The sequence below is a fragment of the Pseudophryne corroboree genome, chromosome 1 (genome assembly GCF_028390025.1).
Source record: "Pseudophryne corroboree isolate aPseCor3 chromosome 1, aPseCor3.hap2, whole genome shotgun sequence".
Lineage (NCBI taxonomy): Eukaryota > Metazoa > Chordata > Amphibia > Anura > Myobatrachidae > Pseudophryne > Pseudophryne corroboree.
In genome coordinates this window covers 688,547,424-688,554,276 of record NC_086444.1, presented here as the reverse complement: position 1 = coordinate 688,554,276, position 6,853 = coordinate 688,547,424, and the positions used below count along the sequence as shown (strand labels likewise).

The window sequence follows — 6,853 nt, the reverse complement described above, 5'->3', positions numbered from 1 at the left end:
AGAACAAATTTGTTAGCATAAAAATAAAGCCAGAAAATGAAGAGCTGTTTAATCACTCAATTGGATTTTTTTGCCAGCATATTTCTTTTTCTCTGCAACCCACTGCTAAATTGTGCTTCCTAGCTGTTTTTTTTATAAAATCACTTAATCAAATCTAACTCTGATTACATCAGAGAAGGCCAGGTACCCTACACCACAAGAGGGGGTTTGAAATTTTGACTTGTCTACTTAAAGATCACCAAAATCTGATAACAAGGTAAATTACGTCCCTGGGTGGGATTGAACCACCAACCTTTTGGATAATAACCGAACACGCTAACTGATTGCGCCACAGAGACACTTTGCAAACGTCTATTCTGACAAACGCTAATAAGCATTCATCTAGAACGTTTCCTAGAAAAAATTTAAAAAGTCAATAATCTGGAGAGTTTTTGTAAGATGTTTCTTCCATCAATCAACAAAGAACATTCAAGCTGATTTCTTGCAGCAGCTGGGCACTGTAACAGCTCCAGAGCTGCTCTGTAAGGCAACTAAAAGGGTGTGGGCCCTGCAGCACTACCTGTAGTTCGCATTGTGCGTTGGAAGGCACAAAGTAAGCAGACGGGAGAAGTCAGGATAGTGCGCAAGGGCATAGAAGGGAGCGGCTCAAGAAAAGAGAAGTGGAAACAGACAGCAAACTAGGCTGGAGAGAGACCTGAGACAAAGAGATCTGTATTATATGAGAGCCGACCAGGGGAAACACAAATTATGCAGTCAAGTTTCCCACATTTGGGGAAATCAAAGGGGCAGCACACCCAGAGTGCAATGGGTGAGCCTTGCCCTGGGAGAAGCACCTTCCTGATCATAGTATCTCACCTGGCAGGTAAATAGGAGTTGGGCTAGAGCTAGGGAGGGTCGCTGCTCGGGCACCCCCCTGTCAAGTGAAGGAGATCCAACTGAGGCAGCACAAGGGAACTCTCGAAAGAAGAACAAGGCTAGAGGAAGATCTGAGACAAAGAAATCTGACTTTTACCAGAGCTGACCAGAGGAAAGCACAAACACAGTCCCCCACTACCACAAATAATGCAGTTGAGTTTCCCACATTTGGGGAAATCACAGGGGTCAGCATACCCAGAATGCAATGAATGAACCTCACCCTGGGAGAACAATCTTCATGACCATGGTATCTCCTATGCAAAATAAGTATGATTTGGGATAGGGCTGGGGAGGGCCGCTGCTCAGGCACATCTCTGTCAAGTAAAGGAGATTCAACTGAGGCAGCACAAGGGAACTCTCATCTGGGGACAACAACTGCAGGGAGAACACATATTTTCAGATGAACATGGGAGGGCAGAAGGCTGCCTAATACTGAAGCACCCCCAAACAACAAACCAAATGCAACAACTAGTGCAAGCATTCCTGGGGGAAGGCCTGCAGCAGATTGATTTGCATATGGTAATGCCATCCAAGCAGTGGGTCAAAGTTGGCTTCAACCCTCATCTGCATATGAAAAGAGAAAAGGGGCGTGCAGGGCATGGCGGCCTTTTGCGGCGCTTGGATGACCCCTAGTTCGCATTAAACACCTCCACCCTCCTTCGGTGTGGGGCTCATGTTGGCTATGCTCCAGCCCCTGAAGCATTCAAGCTGATTTCTTGCAGCAGCTGGGCACTGTAACAGCTCCAGAGCTGCTCTGTAAGGCAAGTAAAAGGGTGTGGGCCCTGCAGCACTACCTGTAGTTTGCATTGTGCATTGGAAGGCACAAAGTAAGCAGACGGGAGAAGTCAGGATAGTGCGCAAGGGCATAGCAGGGAGCGGCTCAAGAAAAGAGAAGTGGAAACAGACAGCAAACTAGGCTGGAGAGAGACCTGAGACAAAGAGATCTGAATTATACGAGAGCCGACCAGGGGAAACACAAATTATGCAGTCAAGTGTCCCACATTTGGGGAAATTGCAGGAGCAGCACACACAGAGTGCAATGGGTGAGCCTTGCCCTGGGAGAAGCACCTTCATGATCATAGTATCTCACCTGGCAGGTAAGTAGGAGTTGGGCTAGAGCTGGGGAGGGTCGCTGCTCGGGCACCCCCCTGTCAAGTGAAGGAGATCCAACTGAGGCAGCACAAGGGAACTCTCGAAAGAGGAACAAGGCTAGAGGAAGATCTGAGACAAAGAAATCTGACTTTTACCAGAGCTGACCAGAGGAAAGCACAAACACAGTCCCCCTCTACCACAAATAATGCAGTCGAGTTTCCCACATTTGGGGAAATCACAGGGGTCAGCATACCCAGAATGCAATGAATGAACCTCACCCTGGGAGAACAATCTTCATGACCATGGTATCTCCTATGCAAAATAAGTATGATTTGGGATAGGGCTGGGGAGGGCCGCTGCTCAGGCACATCTCTGTCAAGTAAAGGAGATTCAACTGAGGCAGCACAAGGGAACTCTCATCTGGGGACAACAACTGCAGGGAGAACACATATTTTCAGATGAACATGGGAGGGCAGAAGGCTGCCTAATACTGAAGCACCCCCAAACAACAAACCAAATGCAACAACTAGTACAAGCATTCCTGGGGGAAGGCCTGCAGCAGATGGATTTGCATATGGTGATGTCATCCAAGCAGTGGGTCAAAGTTGGCTTCAACCCTCATCTGCATATGAAAAGAGAAAAGGGGCGTGCAGGGCATGGCGGCCTTTTGCGGCGCTTGCATGACCCCTAATTCGCATTAAACACCTCCACCCTCCTTAGGTGTGGGGCTCATGTTGGCTATGCCCCAGCCCCTGAAGCATTCAAGCTGATTTCTTGCAGCAGCTGGGCACTGTAACAGCTCCAGAGCTGCTCTGTTAGGCAAGTAAAAGGGTGTGGGCCCTGCAGCACTACCTGTAGTTCGCATTGTGCGTTGGAAGGCACAAAGTAAGCAGACGGGAGAAGTCAGGATAGTGCGCAAGGGCATAGAAGGGAGCGGCTCAAGAAAAGAGAAGTGGAAACAGACAGCAAACTAGGCTGGAGAGAGACCTGAGACAAAGAGATCTGTATTATATGAGAGCCGACCAGGGGAAACACAAATTATGCAGTCAAGTTTCCCACATTTGGGGAAATCAAAGGGGCAGCACACCCAGAGTGCAATGGGTGAGCCTTGCCCTGGGAGAAGCACCTACATGATCATAGTATCTCACCTGGCAGGTAAGTAGGAGTTGGGCTAGAGCTGGGGAGGGTCGCTGCTCGGGTACCCCCCTGTCAAGTGAAGGAGATCCAACTGAGGCAGCACAAGGGAACTCTCGAAAGAAGAACAAGGCTAGAGGAAGATCTGAGACAAAGAAATCTGACTTTTACCAGAGCTGACCAGAGGAAAGCACAAACACAGTCCCCCACTACCACAAATAATGCAGTCGAGTTTCCCACATTTGGGGAAATCACAGGGGTCATCATACCCAGAATGCAATGAATGAACCTCACCCTGGGAGAACAATCTTCATGACCATGATATCTCCTATGCAAAATAAGTATGATTTGGGATAGGGCTGGGGAGGGCCGCTGCTCAGGCACATCTCTGTCAAGTAAAGGCGATTCAACTGAGGCAGCACAAGGGAACTCTCATCTGGGGACAACAACTGCAGGGAGAACACATATTTTCAGATGAACATGGGAGGGCAGAAGGCTGCCTAATACTGAAGCACCCCCAAACAACAAACCAAATGCAACAACTAGTGCAAGCATTCCTGGGGGAAGGCCTGCAGCAGATGGATTTGCATATGGTGATGTCATCCAAGCAGTGGGTCAAAGTTGGCTTCAACCCTCGTCTGCATATGAAAAGAAAAAAGGGATGTGCAGGGCATGGCGGCCTTTTGCGGCGCTTGCATGACCCCTAATTCGCATTAAACACCTCCACCCTCCTTAGGTGTGGGGCTCATGTTGGCTATGCCCCAGCACCTGAAGCATTCAAGCTGATTTCTTGCAGCAGCTGGGCACTGTAACAGCTCCAGAGCTGCTCTGTAAGGCAAGTAAAAGGGTGTGGGCCCTGCAGCACTACCTGTAGTTCGCATTGTGCGTTGGAAGGCACAAAGTAAGCAGACGGGAGAAGTCAGGATAGTGCGCAAGGGCATAGAAGGGAGCGGCTCAAGAAAAGAGAAGTGGAAACAGACAGCAAACTAGGCTGGAGAGAGACCTGAGACAAAGAGATCTGAATTATACGAGAGCCGACCAGAGGAAACACAAATTATGCAGTCAAGTGTCCCACATTTGGGGAAATCGCAGGAGCAGCACACCCAGAGTGCAATGGGTGAGCTTTGCCCTGGGAGAAGCACCTTCCTGATCATAGTATCTCACCTGGCAGGTAAGTAGGAGTTGGGCTAGAGCTGGGGATGGTCGCTGCTCGGGCACCCCCCTGTCAAGTGAAGGAGATCCAACTGAGGCAGCACAAGGGAACTCTCGAAAGAAGAACAAGGCTAGAGGAAGATCTGAGACAAAGAAATCTGACTTTTACCAGAGTTGACCAGAAGAAAGCACAAACACAGTCCCCCACTACCACAAATAATGCAGTCGAGTTTCCCACATTTGGGGAAATCACAGGGGTCAGCATACCCAGAATGCAATGAATGAACCTCACCCTGGGAGAACAATCTTCATGACCATGGTATCTCCTATGCAAAATAAGTATGATTTGGGATAGGGCTGGGGAGGGCCGCTGCTCAGGCACATCTCTGTCAAGTAAAGGAGATTCAACTGAGGCAGCACAAGGGAACTCTCATCTGGGGACAACAACTGCAGGGAGAACACATATTTTCAGATGAACATGGGAGGGCAGAAGGCTGCCTAATACTGAAGCACCCCCAAACAACAAACCAAATGCAACAACTAGTGCAAGCATTCCTGGGGGAAGGCCTGCAGCAGATGGTTTTTTTCTGTGACTTCCTTTGTGGCTTTTTGACACCGTTTTCCTATAGAGTGAATTAGATATTTTTTGGGAAGGCATAACTCCGGATAGAGGACGAATTAAGACTTGGGGTTTGTTTTACTAGATAGAGTATGCCCCAGTGTAGTGCCTTTTGGGGTTGTGGTTTTTCAGAAAGTTATAGGGTTTTTTTAATTAAGAGAAATATGCCCCATTATAGAGATAGGGCTTTTCAATTTGTTGCGGTTGCGCAGTGGCAGCCAGGAGAGCGAGAGTGAGTGAGGGAAGGGGTCTCGTGCAGGCTGAGGTTATAAAAGTAGCTGCTGGCGGCGGGAGGAGAGCCAGCGGTTCCTGGGTGTGTGCACCTGCGGTCCCTTACAGACTGCAGCGACCCATTAGTACTGTGGAGGAGAGGGGTAGCGGCATAGCAGCCGCAGGCTTACCGAAAGTGCTCACTACTGAGCAATATGGTACCCTTACCCGAAGTGGGAGCCGCAGCGGGAGGAATAGCTGGAGTTGCGCCGCAGGAGAAAGTCAGAGGACATCCAGAAGAGACATCCGGTGCAGCGCTGACTCCTGACTGACAGCGCTTGCCTACTGAGCGGTGTGGTACCCCCACACCTGAAGCGGGTGCGGGAGCGGCAGCCGGAGAAGACAGCTGTGCTGCACGGAAGAAGTCAGGCAGCAGCAGCAGCACCAGCGGGCTGAGGTGGGGAGGATCAGTATGGTCCCTTACGTGCGGCTCACATTCAGATCCATCCAGCTCCCTTCCCCTCCTCCCCTGCACCCTTAGCAGCCTGCCCCCACATCTCATTCACCCACTGCCGCAGACTCCTCCCCCACACGGTTATTATAGTAAGGCCACCCCCCTACCCCCTTCCCTCCCTGCTGTGTGTCCAGCCACCCCCCCCTCACCTGCTGTGTGTCCGCCCCCCCCCCCCCTCACCTGCTGTGTGTCCAGCCCCCCCCCTCACCTGCTGTGTGTCCGGCCTACCCCCCCCTCCCTGCTGTGTGTCCAGCCACCCCCCCCTCACCTGCTGTGCGTCCAGCCTACCCCCCCCCCCCGCTGTGTGTCCAGCCCCCCCCCCCTCCCTGCTGTGTCCGGCCTACCCCCCCCCCTCCCTGCTGTTTGTCCGGCCTACCCCCCCCCCTCCCTGCTGTGTGTCCAGACCCCCCCCTCACCTGCTGTGTGTCCAGCCACGCCCCCCCCCTCACCTGCTGTGTGTCCGGCCTACCCCCCCCTCCCTGCTGTTTGTCCGGCCACCCTCCCCTCCCCTGCTGTGTGTCCGGCAGCCTACCCCCCCCTCTCCCTGCTGTGTGTCCGGCCTACCCCCCCCTCACCTGCTGTGTGTCCAGCCCCCCTCCTCACCTGCTGTGTGTCCAGCCCCCCCTCCTCCCCTGCTGTGTGTCCGGCCTACCCCCCCACCCTCCCTGCTGTTTGTCCGGCCACCCTCCCCTCCCCTGCTGTGTGTCCGGCCACCCTCCCCTCCCCTGCTGTGTGTCCGGCCACCCTCCCCTCCCCTGCTGTGTCCGGCCTACCCCCCCCTCCCCTGCTGCGTGTCCAGCCCCCCCCTCACCTGCTGCGTGTCCAGCCCCCCCCTCACCTGCTGTGTGTCCAGCCCCCCCCCCTCACCTGCTGTGTGTCCAGCCCCCCCCTCACCTGCTGTGTGTCCAGCCCCCCCCCCTCACCTGCTGTGTGTCCAGCCCCCCCCCCTCACCTGCTGTGTGTCCAGCCCCCCCCCCTCACCTGCTGTGTGTCCAGCCCCCCCCCTCACCTGCTGTGTGTCCAGCCACCCCCCCTCCCCTGCTGTGTGTCCGGCCTACCCCCCCCCTCCCTGCTGTTTGTCCGGCCACCCTCCCCTCCCCTGCTGTGTGTCCTGCCTACCCCCCCTCCCTGCTGTGTGTCCAGCCACCCCCCCCTCACCTGCTGTGTGTCCGGCCTACCCTCCCCCCCCCCTCCCCTCCCCTGCTGTTTGTCTGGCC

At 53.5% G+C, this 6,853-nt stretch overlaps 6 non-coding genes and 2 pseudogenes across 6 annotated transcripts; all 8 read right to left on the bottom strand.

Annotated features, from left to right (window-relative positions):
* Positions 1-728: 728 nt before the first annotated feature.
* On the bottom strand, positions 729-870 carry LOC134959924 (U1 spliceosomal RNA; annotated as a pseudogene).
* A 152-nt stretch (positions 871-1,022) lies between these two features.
* Positions 1,023-1,186, bottom strand: LOC134959360 (U1 spliceosomal RNA). Its single transcript, XR_010187412.1, has one exon. It is a non-coding gene; the product is annotated as a U1 spliceosomal RNA (small nuclear RNA).
* Positions 1,187-1,857: 671 nt separating this feature from the next.
* On the bottom strand, positions 1,858-2,020 carry LOC134959824 (U1 spliceosomal RNA). Its single transcript, XR_010187661.1, has one exon. It is a non-coding gene; the product is annotated as a U1 spliceosomal RNA (small nuclear RNA).
* Positions 2,021-2,172: 152 nt separating this feature from the next.
* Positions 2,173-2,336, bottom strand: LOC134959471 (U1 spliceosomal RNA). The gene has a single exon (XR_010187510.1). It is a non-coding gene; the product is annotated as a U1 spliceosomal RNA (small nuclear RNA).
* A 692-nt stretch (positions 2,337-3,028) lies between these two features.
* Positions 3,029-3,170, bottom strand: LOC134959902 (U1 spliceosomal RNA; annotated as a pseudogene).
* Positions 3,171-3,322: 152 nt separating this feature from the next.
* Positions 3,323-3,486, bottom strand: LOC134959582 (U1 spliceosomal RNA). The gene has a single exon (XR_010187597.1). It is a non-coding gene; the product is annotated as a U1 spliceosomal RNA (small nuclear RNA).
* A 671-nt stretch (positions 3,487-4,157) lies between these two features.
* On the bottom strand, positions 4,158-4,320 carry LOC134959758 (U1 spliceosomal RNA). The gene has a single exon (XR_010187650.1). It is a non-coding gene; the product is annotated as a U1 spliceosomal RNA (small nuclear RNA).
* A 152-nt stretch (positions 4,321-4,472) lies between these two features.
* On the bottom strand, positions 4,473-4,636 carry LOC134959515 (U1 spliceosomal RNA). Its single transcript, XR_010187546.1, has one exon. It is a non-coding gene; the product is annotated as a U1 spliceosomal RNA (small nuclear RNA).
* Between the last annotated feature and the right edge of the window lie 2,217 nt (positions 4,637-6,853).